This window comes from Rhinoraja longicauda, chromosome 27, assembly GCF_053455715.1.
Source record: "Rhinoraja longicauda isolate Sanriku21f chromosome 27, sRhiLon1.1, whole genome shotgun sequence".
Taxonomy (NCBI): Eukaryota; Metazoa; Chordata; class Chondrichthyes; order Rajiformes; family Arhynchobatidae; genus Rhinoraja; species Rhinoraja longicauda.
In genome coordinates this window covers 24,304,173-24,317,879 of record NC_135979.1, presented here as the reverse complement: position 1 = coordinate 24,317,879, position 13,707 = coordinate 24,304,173, and the positions used below count along the sequence as shown (strand labels likewise).

Genomic DNA, 13,707 nt, shown 5'->3' with positions numbered 1-13,707 from the left:
GGGCTCTTTCCCTTTCTCACACTTTGCCTCTCTCTGCCCCTCCCTCTCTCTCTCTCTCTAACACATATATATCTTCCCTCTTTGCTTCCCCACTGCTTTCTCAGCCTGTTCCCTGCAAAATCATTCTGCCCACTACTCTCCCTCGCTCCACCCTACCCCCACCTAATTTACTCCTAACCTCCAATCAACAGAACCTCACTTGCCTTGGAAATTATGCCCCATGGAACCAATGCTGTCAACGGCTGCCCACACACACACACATACCTACATGCTTGTTTGCTTAAACATCTCTCACTCTTACATACAATTGGATTATGGATATTTTTATTTCATCCAGTTTAAGTCCATTTAATGCTAATATATTCTCAAATTTAACCTTTCAGATCTAATTACTGATTAGTTATATACTTGGCTGTTATCCATTAGTTTAAAGCCATGATCATCATCTCCTTCTTCACCAGAGAATATGCATTCTCACAACTGCCTATTATCACTTTGTCAACCAAATCTGCTGTGAAGCAGCAAGCCCCGCCCCCTATGTACGGACTCTGTATGCTGAACAAAGGGCCTTCAATATAAAATATTTAGAAAAACTATAGTTACAACCAACAGCTCATTTCAGTTTATTTATTGTCATGTGCACCGAGGTACAGTGAAATACTTTTGTTGCGTGCTAACCAGTCAGGGGAAAGACAATCTAGCCATTTACAGTGCACAGATAGATGATAAGAGAATAACCTTTAGTGCAAGGTAAAGCCAATAAAGTCAGAGGGTCACCAGTGAGGTAGATAGAAGATCAGGATTGCTCTCGAATTGTGGTAAGATGATTCAATTGCATAAGAGTTGGGAAGAAACTGTCCCTGAAAGTCATGCTAGTCATGACATTAACAAGTGGTCAGCTAATCTGAATCTGACAAACAATGAATGTGAATCATTAAAATATTCTTTCACCCATGCATGATGCTTCCCAGCCCCTACAGTTCCATAAGTTAATCAGACCTACAGAGGCTGCATATTGCTTCTTCAGGAACAGCCAGGTAACGACACACTTTCACACCTCTTCTCTCCTTATCTACTTCTCTCCTTATCTAACACGTTTTTGTCTCCATTTACACCTCTAGCCTTTGTCACTTACTCCACCTATCTGCCAATCACACCACTCGCCTGTATCCACCCATCACTTGCCAGGCTTTGTCCCACCCCAATCTCCCATCTCTCTTTCCAAGGTTTCTTCCCCACATCTCCAGTCAGGATTCCAGCAACTCGAGTTTTCTTATGTCTCCATTTACACCTAGGAACACTCCCTAGATCAGAGGCTGCCCAACCTGCCGAGGATTTTCAGCATTTTGTTTGTGTTCCACCTTCTTTATTTTTGCAGATTCATCTATTACTGAGCATCAAACAAATATTCCTTTGCCATTCCACACAGTAAACCATGCTAACTAGCAGATATTCATCTGCAGTGCCCTGAGTGAACTAAATGCAGGGTGAACAAAGAAACGAAATGATGATGGAATGAAATAAGAATCATTATTCTACCACCATAGGGAAGGCTCAGGATTGGGGCTGGGTAGGTCTGGTGATTTAACTCCTGTAGAAGATGGTTATTACCTGCTGCTTGTGGTGATGCATCGTTAATTGTTAATTTACAGGCTGGGTGAATCAGACGGGCATTTGTGGAAGCTGAGATAGATCAGCCATTCCACACACCTGCCCAAAGATGGCTGCAGTCTTGTCAGCAGCACTCACATGTTGTGCCTCAGCACTGCTCAGGATTGTGACATTCTCAATGCCTTCTCATCCTGTTAGCAATATGAATGCCCACCCCTGTACACACCAAACTGTGGTAGGACCTTAGAGCATTGATCTGATCCATAGATTGTGGGATTGCTAAGCTTGCTGTTCTGGAATTTCACATGCACGTTGTTCAGGAGGGACCGGGCCCCATCTGCAGCAACTGAAGTACATTTCCGCTTTGCCTTTTGCCTCATGTTCCAGTAGAAGGGCTTGTGCCAGGTAACCTGGGCAAAAGACTGCAAGGATGCCTGAATCGCCTCCAGCGTGACCAGGGCCAATGACTCCTGGCGATAACACCCTGATCTGTTGTTATTTCTGTCAACTTGGTCCCAAAGCAATTGGCCAATGAAAATCAATGCCAGATCATGCCAAGGTAGTTTCTTCCAGACAGCAGCTCAGTAACTACCTACCCATTGAGCCCAAACCAACAGGTCCGTTGCTATACAACATCCGCTGCGTGCACACAAACTGCTACGCTCCTCCAGCAATTTGTGACTTAGTGTCCCCAGGTTTCAACCTCCAGCAGCTGTATCCATTAGATTGTAAGATCATTATTCATCTCTAGCATACAAGAGGTATGCGAGGAGTCCGATCACAGAGAGGAAGAAGCTGTTCTTGAATCTGGTGTTATGTGCTTTCAAGCTTTTGCCCGACAGGCAAGGGGAGAATAGTCCTTGATTCTGATCTGCGTGATGGACTGGCCTACGTCACAACCCTACAATTTCCTGCGGTCTTGGACAAGGCAGTTCCCACACCAAGCTGTGATGCCTCCCAATAGGATGTTTTCTGCAGTGACTCTTACTGAAATTGATGAATCGTTACGAGTCATGTCGAACTACCATAGCTTTCTGATGAAGTAGAGGCGTTGGTGTGCTTACATGGCCAAAGTGTTAATGTGGTTGGAGCAGCACATGTTCGTGATACATCTAGTAACTCTCCCCAGAGGCTGCCCAACCCGCTGAGGGCTTTCAGCATTTTGTTTGTGTTCCACTTTCTTTATTTTCCTGAATGACTTCAAGGACTTACAAACTTCCAGTGGGGAGAATAGTCCTTGATTTCAATTGGCGAGATGGACTGGACTGCGTCCACAACACTCCAATTCACCTGTATTCACCCATCACTTCCCAGGCTCCCACCCCCACTTCTCTTCTAGTTTTCTCTTCCTCAGTCTGTATCGGTCTGAAGACGGGTCCCGACACGAAATGTCACCTATCCATGTTCTCCAGAGAGCTGAACCGCTGAATAACTCCAGCACTTTAAAAAAAAAAATTAAAAACTTGTCCCACCCAGCCATTCCTTTTTCTCCCCACTCCTGTTTGGTAGAAGATACAGAGGCTTCAAAGTGTTCATCACCTTCTTTCCCTGTTATCAGACTTATTTCCCTGTTATCAGACTTCTGAACGGTTCTTCCATAAGCTAGGGTGCTGCCCAATTCATCTCTACCCTTATGAAGGCATTGAACTTTGTCTATGGAATTGATGCCCTACAATGCTGAGAACTATATTCTGCACTCTATCTTTCCCTTCGTTCTTCCTATTGTAGTTGAGTTTGACTTGATGTATTTATGTATAGTATTAACTAATTTGATTGAATAGTGTGCAAAACAAGGCTTTTACTGTAGATAAGACACAAAATACTGGCGTAACTTAGTGGGACACGTAGCATCTCTGGAGCGAAGGAATGGGTGACGTTTCAGAAGACCCTTCTTTAGACTGAGTCAGGAGAGAGGGAAACTATGGAAGGGTAAGGTGTGAAACCTACAGGTCAACGCAAACGATGCTCAAGGAAATGTAGAATGGTTCATTGTTCGCTGAGGGGAATCAGACAAGGCATACAAACAGTAAAATTAATCAGGAAGACAGTTAAACTAGTAGAACTAGGGCGAGGGAAGGATGGAGAGAGAGGGAAAGCAAGGGTTACTTAAAGTTAGCGAAATCCATATTCATACCACTGGGTTTTAAGCTGCCCAAGTGAAATATGAGGTACTGTTTCTCCAATTTGCATCTCCATGGAAAGGGGTGGAAATGGTAGGATGTGGCTTGTGGTGGGATCCATGTTGGAAGTGGCGAAAATGTCAGAGGATTTTGTGCTGTATGCAACAGCTGATGGGATGAACAGTGAGGACTACTCTGCCCATTGCGACTGGGAAGCCAGAGCAGAATTACAGGATGCCGAGGAGACCGTGTGAGGGCCTCATCTATGATGGAAGTGGGGAACCCCCATTCCCTAAAGAATGAGGTCAATTCGGATGTACTGGTGTGGAACACCTCATCTTGGGTGCAGATGCGCCATAGACGGAGGAATTGGGAGTAGGGGGATAGAGTCTTCATAGGAGGCAGGGTGGGAAGAAGTAGTCCAAATAGCTGTGGGAGTCAGTGAGTTCATAACAGACACCAATCGATAGTCTATCACCTGTGATGGAGACGGTGTGATCAAGAGAGGGGAGATGTCAGAGATAGTCCAAGTGAATTTGAGTGCAGGATGGAAATTGGTAGTAAATTTAATGAAGTCCGTGAGTTCTGCATGGGTGCAGGAGGTAGCATCGATGCAGTCATCAATGTAGCGGAGACAGGGCCAGTGTATGCCTGGAACAGGGATTGTTCGACGTATCCTAGAGGTAGGCATAGCTTTTACTGTGTAGGAAAGAACTGCAGATGCAGGTTTAAATCGAAGGTAGACACAAAAGGCTAGAGTAACTCAGCGGGACAGGCAGCATCTCTGCAGAAAAGGAATGGGTGACGTTTCGGGTCAAGGCCCTTCTTCAGACTACAGCTTTTACTGTACCTCGGTACCCATGACAGTAATAATAAAGCAAACATAAACCTGAATGGTCCACTCCCCTAAATGGACCAGATGAGAGGATCATCTCTTCCTCCCTGTTGTGCATGACCCAGTTTTGGCCAAACCATCCCTTTAATGCGCCAACAAGCGCCTTTAAGGACGGGAGTTGGCGGCGACCTCTCGCGAGATGAGCTGCTCTCTCCTCCCTGAAGCGGCGCGGGAGCCATCTTGTTTGGGATCGGTATTTCCAAGCGGGGGGGAGGCGAGTGACAGGGAGAGGATCGGCGGCTGCCGGCTGGAAGTAGGCGAGCTCGGGCGGTGGGCCAGGGAGCAGCGGGTGAGTGTGGCGGCTGCGGGTCGGGCCTGCGGGAGGGAGGGCGAGAGAGAGGAGACGGCGGTGGCTGGGCAGCGGCGCCATCTTGAGCCCGCGTCTGCCACCGCTCTCATTGGTGGACACGGGTCAGAGGTGTGATTGGTCTGAGGGCTGCGGCCGCTATTGGTTCGCGGGCCGCGGCCCCCGTGTGCTGCCCGGCGCCTGGCCGCCGCTCCGGGACCAGAGGGTGCTACTACCGGACCGCCAGGTCCAGCCCAGCGCCCATCTCCCCCGTAACGCCAGAGCCGCCTCGGCGCCATCGGCCTTGGCCCGTGAGCCGCGCGCGCCTCACACGAACTTGCTCCCGGGCCTGGATGGACGCGCTGTCCGGCCAATCAGCGGCCTCCGTCTGTGCAATTGTTGGCGCGCACTCGCCTTTCCGCCAATCGGAGGGCGCGGGAGGCGGGGCGGGGCGGCGCTGCCAGCACGTTGGGTTGTACCCGGCCCCTATCCCAGTTTCCAGCAGCTCGCATTGTGTTGATGCAAAGGTGCAACGTTTAGGGCACGGCTATGGAGATGGATGCTCTGTGCCAGGAGCTGGGCATGGAGTTAATGGAGCTTAAGTTGGGTCTTCGCAACTCTTCACTCTCACCCACTTTACTTCAGTTCTAAATCATTGAGCTCTTTATGTGCTCCCTCATTTTTACCCCCATCTGTCACTCAGCTCTATTTCGGTACTGTCCACATTGATTTACCAATGATGTTAATGAGTCATAGAGTGAGACAGTGTGGAAACAGGCCCTTCGACCCAACTCGCCCACATTGGCCAACAATGTCCTAGCTGCACTAGTCCCACTTGCCTGCGCTTGGTCCATATCCCTCCAAACCTGTCCAATCCATGTACCAGTCTAACTGTTTCTTAAACGATGGGATCATCCAAGCCTCAACTACCTCCTCTGGCAGCTTCTTCCATACACCCACCACCCTTTGTGTGAAAAGGTTGTCCCTTGGATTCCTATTAAATCTTTTCCCCTTCACCTTGAACCTATGTCCTCGATTCCCCTACTCTGGGCAAATAACTCTGTGCATCTACCCAATCTATTCCTCTCATGATTTTGTATACCTCTTTAAGATCTTTCTTATAACATGGTGCCCAGTACGGAACACAATATTATAATTGTGACCAACGTCTTATACAAATGCAACATGATCTCCCAACCTCTGTACTCAATACTCTGACTGATGAAGGCCAAAATGCCAAAAGCTTTTTTGACCACCTTATCTACCTGCGACTCGACCTTCAAGGAACCATGCACCTGTACTCCTAGATCCATCTGCTCCACACACTACCCAGAGCCCTACTATTTGCTGTGTAGGTCCTGCCCTTGTTCAATGTCCCAAAATGCACACCTCACACTTTTCTGTATTAAATTCCATCAACCATTCCTCCGCCCACCTGGCCAATCGATCCAGATCCTGCTGCAATCTTTCACAACTACCTTCACTATCTGCAAAACCACTAACTTTTGGATCATCAGTAAACTTGCTAATCTTGCCCTGTATGTTCTCATCCAAATCATTGATGTAGATGACAAACAGTAACGGGCCCAGCACCGAACCCTGAGGTACACCACTAGTCACAGGCCAATTTGCTATCCATTCAGCTATCTTTCCCTGGATCCCATGCGATCTAACCTACCAGAGCAGCCTTCCATGCGGAACCTTGTTGAAAGCCTTACTGAAGTCCATGTACACAACATCTACAGCTCTGCCCTCATCACCCTTTTTGGTCGCATCGAAGATAAACACAAAATGCTGGGGTAGCAGCAGGACAGGCAGCATCTCTGGAGAGAAGGAATGGGTGACGTTTTGGGTCGAGGCCTTCTTCAGACTGGAAGGGTCTTCTCCATTTCCTCTCCCCAGAGATGCTGCCTGCGCCGCTGAGTTACTCCAGAATTTTGTGCCAATCTTCGGTGTTAACCAGCTGTCTGCAGTTCCTTTTAACACATGCTAATAACATTGTTGGTAAACAACTGTTTTTGGTTGGAGGAGTTTCCCAAACTGTTCCTATTATCTTTATAGTATGCAACTTCACTCCTGTCTTTGCCTTCAAAGTAATGATTTAAAAAGTAAATTATTTGGCGTGCAATGGTTTGGAGGGATGAAGGTGTGCCTCGGTGGGTAGAACTCTTGCCTTCACGTTTGGAAGTTGTGCGGTCATTTCTTGGTATAGTGACACAAGCAGTTGGGTGAGAATGGAGTGTGGTGCTGTTATTCTATCTTTCAAATAAAACATAGTTGGGGCCCCTGCATCTTCTCCCAGCTTCCACACTACACAGTTGATATGAAGGATTTGGTTGTTCTAGTTTGAAGATTTAATAATTTCCCTACACCATTCAATCAAACATTTCCAGCTAATACCACAACAACTTTCATTTCCATTTGAGTCAGAGAGATAATAAGCATGCAGGTACAGCTGGTAGTGAAGAAAGCTAATGGCATGTTGGCCTTCATAACGAGAGGAATTGAGTATTGGAGCAAAGAGGTCCTTCTGCATTTGTACAGGGCCCTGGTGAGACCGCACCTGGAGTATTGTGTGCAGTTTTGGTCTCCTAATTTGAGGAAGGACATTCTTGCTATTGAGGGAGTGCAGCATATTTTCATGAGGTTAATTCCCGGGATGGCGGGACTGTCATATGATGAAAGTTTGGAGCGACTGGGCTTATGTTCACTGAATTTAGAAGGATGAGAGGGGATCTTATCGAAACATATAAAATTATTAAGGGATTGAACACGCTAGATGCAGGAAACAAGTTCCCGATGTTGGGGAGTCCAGAACCAGAGGCCACAGTTTAAGAATAAGGGGTAGGCCATTTTGAACTGAGATGAGGAAAAACTTTTTCACACAGAGAGTTGTGAATTTGTGGAATTCTCTATCTCAGAAGGCAGTGGAGGCCGATTCACTGGATGCATTCAAAAGAGAGTTGGATAGAGCTCTGAGGGCTAGCAGATTCAAGGGATATGGGGAGAAGGCAGGAATGGGGTACTATTTTGGGTGATCAGCCATGATCACATTGAATGGTGGTGCTGGCTTGAAGGGCTGAATGGCCTACTCCTGCACCTATTGTCTATGTATCTATGTATCAACAACATGGAAATGAGCCCTTCTGTGCATTAGTCTGCACTGACCATCAAGCACACATTCGCACTGATCTTGCATTTATCCAATTTATTTTTATGACTCCCAATGTCATCATCAACTATTTCCAGATTCCACTTCTTGAACACAACTTGAAGAGGAATCTGCAATTATGATCGCATAAGCTTGAAGCTCTGTTTTGGTGGTAGAGAGCACAGTGGCATAAGAAGTGTGGTGAGAGCAGCTGGAATGAGTAACTGGTGGATTTTGTTGACGGTGCACACAACCAAACCACTCAAAGAATGTCTTTAATGTGGATAATGGGATCCCAATCAAATGGGCTGCTTTGTCCTGGATGGGGTTGGGATTCTTGAGTGGGATTGGAACTGCTCATCTCCATGAAGTAAAACCCGAAGTGCTGGTGGAACTCATGAGGTCAGGCAGCATCTGTGGATGGAATGGACAAACAACATTTCAGGTCAGGACCCTCCTTCAGATTCCAGTACTTTGTGTTTTGCTCAAGTCTCCAGCTGTCTGAAGAAGGGTCCAAATCTGAAATGTCATCTGTCCATTCCCTCTACAGATGCTGCCTGACCTGCTATGTTCAACATTCCAGCAATTGCAATTCGTTGTATCTCTCATCCATGTAGTTATGCTGCTGTACGAGTATTGGCCACACTGATATTTCTATTGGATTTAGTTTGATCTGCTTGTGGTGGTGTTGCCTCATCCAGATATTGCAGATCCTCTACTTGTCCTTAAGGACATGTGATGTTTTGTCTGTTGCATTCTCTGTTCTCCTGTTGGATTGGATATTATTGTTCATTGGTGTGCTAGCCATCTGTGCCCAGTTTCTCTAGTATCCCTTTTGGTTTCTGTTGTTACTGTGAAATCTATTTCCCTTTCTGACCTTGGAGTTGGTGTTGTAAGAAAATAACTGCAGATGCTGGTACAAATCGAAGGTATTTATTCACAAAATGCTGGAGTAACTCAGCAGGTCAGGCAGCATCTCAGGAGAGAAGGAATGGGTGACATTTCGGGTCGAGACCCTTCTTCAGACTTGGAGTTGGTGTTTCTCAACTATTTGTCATACTGACAATTGTTGGTGTGAATCATTGAAACCTGCAAAGTGCGAAATAATCTGGTGTCGGGTTCTTCTTTATTTTGTAGTATATAATCAATTAGACTTGTTTGAGCAGGCTGTGATGATAAAAAGTTTGCAGATGATAAAAACTGCCCATGGGCTTGACATTAAGGAAGGAAGTTTAGATGTTCTGGTCAGTTGCGCAGAAAAATGGCAAGTGGAATTTAATACATTTATGATGATGTAATAAGATAACAGAATATACAATCAATGGAAGGTTAGACAATAGACAATAGATGCAGGAGTAGGCCATTCGGCCCTTCGAGCCAGCACCACCATTCAATGTGATCATGGCTGATCATTCTCAATCAGTACTCCATTCCTGCCTTCTCCCCATACCCCCTGACTCCGCTATCTTTAAGAGCTCTATCTAGCTCTCTCTTGAAAGCATCCAGAGAATTGGTCTCCACTGCCTTCAGAGGCAGAGAATTCCACAGATTTACAACTCTCTGACTGAAAAAGTTTCTCCTCATCTCCGTTCTAAATGGCCTACCCCTTATTCTTAAACTATGGTCCCTGGTTCTGGACTCCCCCAACATCGGGAACATGTTTCCTGCCTCTAACGTGTCCAATCCCTTAATAATCTCTAATAATAACGTGTCTAATCCCTTAATAAACGTGTCCAATCCCTTAATAAAAGGATCTTGGAATGTACCTTTGCTGATTCTTAAAGTAGGGACCAGCATTATTCAAAATGTCCTTCCATTTTTAGGTAAGGTATAAGAGCAGGGAGTTTATGCTAACATGATTTACAATATGAGTGGGGCCAAAATGTAAGTATTAAATACAGTTCGACTCACCAGGAAATATGAAAATAGACTGGAGAGAGTGCAAAGGAAATTTATGAGAAAGTTAAGACACAACAAACTGTAGACGCTGGAATCTTGAGCGAAACAAAATGCTGGAGTAACTCAGCGGGTCAGGCAGCATCTGTGGAGGGAATGGATAGGTAATGTTTTGAGTTGGGATCCTTCTTTATATTGTCTGAAAAAGGGTCCTGATACAAAACACAGCCTATCCATTCCCTCCACAGATTCTGCCTGGCCCGCTGAGTCATTTCAACACTTTGTGTTTTGTTTATGAGAAGATTGTCAGTTTTGGAACGTGTTAGCTGATGGTAAAATATTGGAAAAGTTTGAGTTGTTTTCTTTTGAACTGTAATGGCTGGGGAGTGTATAAAACTGAGGGGCCTGGACCAATCCCTCCTATTTCCATGGAAGAGGAGACGGAGCATGGATGTAAAATAAGTGGCAGAGTGGGATCCTTGAATTACAGAGCACAAGAAGGCCATTCAGCTGCTCTGTTTAAGACCGCTCTATCAGATTATCTATCTGATTCTTTTAATGTTCCACCTGTTCCTTGGAATAGTTTGTTATCTGAGGAAATGCAAATGGAATTGAATGCTGCCACAATCAGTAGACATTGCTCTCCCCATGTAACATGTGGAGAAAGTTATCATTGAAACTATTAGTAAAAATAAATGGTTGGCCTTGGACACAAAGATGGAGACTCTTGTGTTAATGTCCTGAAATTGAGATGATTGGTGTGCACAGACCAAAAACATCTTCCTTTACGATTGGTATGACAATGGAGAGTTTTCCCTCAAGTGCTGCCTTAATGTCTCCTGTCGTGTTTGGTTTTCTTGCCCATTGTTGCTGAATTGAGACGTGGAGCCATACAGTCCTGGCAAAACTCATTCTAAATTTGCTTGGTTTAAGCAACAAAAAAAAAGAAATCTTAGTTCTCTCTAGACAGATAAAAATGTCTTAATTTGTTCAAATAAATGGAGAAGGAACAGGAACATCTCCAGTGCTGTAACCCCTTGGACAACCAAGGTTGCAGGATGTTTACCAGCTGGATTTTGGCATTGACCTCATTATGATCCAACTGACCTCATTGCGGTCCATCCATGAGGCTGAGTGTTTCATGGACAGTTTATATGAGGATTATCTTGTTGCACCTGTCAAGGGGTGGGATGTATTAGGCAGCAAGTGAACAGTCAGTTCTTGAAGTTGATGTCTTGGATGCAGGAGAAATGGGCAGGAGTAAAGACCTGAGCGACTCTGATAAGGGCCAAATTGTTTTGGCCGGACGACTGGGTCAGAGCATCACTGAAACGGCAAGGCTTGTGGGGTGCTCCCAGTCAGCAGTGGTGAGTACCTTTCGACAGTGGTCCGAGGAGGGACAAACCACAAACCGGTGACAGGGTGTTGGGCGCCCAAGGCTCATCGATGCGCGAGGGCAACGAAGGTTATCCCGTCTGGTCCAAACCGACAGAAGGTCTACTGTGGCACAAGGGTTAGAAAGATTTAAAGGTGGTCACGGGAAGAATATGTCACAATACACTGTGCATTGCACCCTGCAGCGTCTGGGGCTGCGTAGCCGCAGACCGGTCACTGCCCATGATGACCCGTGTCCACCGTCGAAAGCACCTACATTGGCCACGTGAGCATCAGAACTCGTCCTTGGAGCAGTGGAAGAAGGTTGCCTGATCCGATGAGTTCCGTTTTCTTTTAGATCAGGTGGATGGCCGTGTACGTGTGCGCCGTTTACCTGGGAAAATTATGGCACCTGGATGCACTGTGGGAAGACGACAAGCCGGTGGATGGAGTGTGATGCTCTGGGCAATGTTCTACTGGGAAACCCTGGGTCCGGCCATTCATGTGGACGTCAATTTGACACGTGTCACCTACCTAAACATTGTTGCAGACCAGGTGCACCCCTTCATGGCAATGGTATCCCTGATGGAAGTGGCCTCTTTCAGCAGGATAATGCGCCCTGCCACACTGCACACATTGTTTGGGAATGATTTGAGGAACATGATCACGGTGTTGCCCTGGCCTCCAAATTCTCCAGATCTCAATCCGATTGAGCATCTGTGGGATGTGCTGGATCCACAAGTTCGATCCACGGTGGCTCCACCTCGCAACTTACAGGACTTGAAGGACCTGCTGCTAATGTTTTGGTGCCAGGTACCACAGGACACCTTCAGGGGTCTTGTCGAGTCCATGCCTCGGCGGGTCGGCGCTGTTTTGGCGGCACACGGAGGACCAACATCATATTAGGCAGGTGGTCATAATGTTTTGGCTCATATAGATCATAGAAACGAGGATATTATATATATATGTAAGCATAGTTTGTTGAAAGTAGTAGGGCGGGTCAAGAATGTGATTATTAAAAAGTAAAGGAAATCCTGAGCTTTATAAATAGAAGCATGGAATTTCAGAGCAAGGAAGTCATGATACAACACTGAGCAAAACCAAACTGTTAGAGGAACACAGCGGGCCAGGCAGCATCTGTGACGGGAAATGGACTGGCGATGTTTTGGGTTGGGACCCTTCAGACTGATGTAGTGGGGGGGGGTGGGGGGGGGGGGGGGAAAGGAAGCTAGAAGAGCGAGGTAGGGGTGGGGCAAAGTCTGAGATGTGATTTGTGGATGCAAATGAGATGGGTGATTGGCAGATAGTTTGAGCAAGTGAAAAGGAAACAAGGGTGTCAGATAAGGAAAGAGGAGGAAATGTGGAATGATGTAGGTGGGATAAGACGGTGGTGGGGGGGGGGTAGTGAGGGAGGATTAAAAGGGGAATATTGGACTTGGGGATGGGAGAAATATGGGTGCACAGGTTGGGAGCAAGGAAAAACGAGATGGGGTTTAGAAGGAATTATTTGAAATGAAAGAATTAAATGTTCATACCATTGGGTTGTGAGCTACCCAAGTGGAATATGAGGTACTGTTCTTCCACTTCTTCCACCATCTTAGTCACCCTGCTCCTTTTCCCTCCTCCTTACACATCTGCCATCCCCAAGTCCAATATTTCCCATTTATTCCCCCCTCTGTCCTCACCCCCTAACCCATTCCATCAATATCCCTCCACATAAAAAACGGCTTTACATTTCACTCCTCTCCTGTCATGATCTGACTCTCATTTATTCTTTACAACCTCTTGCCTTCGGCAGATGGGTGGAGCAAGTGACAATCAACCCCCCCCTTCACCTGTATCCACATGTCTAGCCAGGCTTTACCTTCCTCCCACCCCCCTTTTCCAGCTTCTCTCTACTCCCATCAGTCTGAGGAAGAGTCCCAACCCAAAATGTCATCTATCCATTTCCCTTCACAGATACTGCCTGAGCAGCCATGTTCCTCCAGCAGTTTTATTTAATTTGCTCAAGATTCCATCATCCCCAGTTTCTTGTATCTTCATGATACAACCTACTTTGATCATTGTGCTCAGTTCTGATCATAATCAAGATTGGATGCTTGGAACGATGCACCAAGCTGGGAAGGGTGCAGTGAAGATTTACGAGGATATTGTCAGGACTTGAGGGCCTGAATAATAGGGAGTGATTGGGCAGGCTAGGACTTTGTTCCTTGGAGTGCAGGAAGCTGAGAGTGATCTTGTAGAGGTATATACAGTAAATAAAATCATAGGAGGAATAGATAGGGTGATTGCACACACTTTTTCTCCCAGGGTAGGAGAATCAAGAACGAGAGGACATGGGTTTAAAGTGAAAGGGGAAAGATTTAATGGGAAC

The 13,707-nt window shown here is 46.2% G+C and overlaps 1 protein-coding gene across 2 annotated transcripts in view; it reads left to right on the top strand.

The window, feature by feature from the left end:
• The first annotated feature begins 4,778 nt into the window (after nucleotides 1–4,778).
• Nucleotides 4,779–13,707, top strand: part of nfyc (nuclear transcription factor Y, gamma) — a 79,280-nt gene continuing 70,351 nt past the window's right edge. For both annotated transcript variants that reach the window (XM_078423434.1, XM_078423432.1), the window contains exon 1: nucleotides 4,779–4,915. The gene's annotated coding sequence lies outside the window, so the exon portion shown is untranslated. The remainder of the gene's footprint in view (nucleotides 4,916–13,707) is intronic.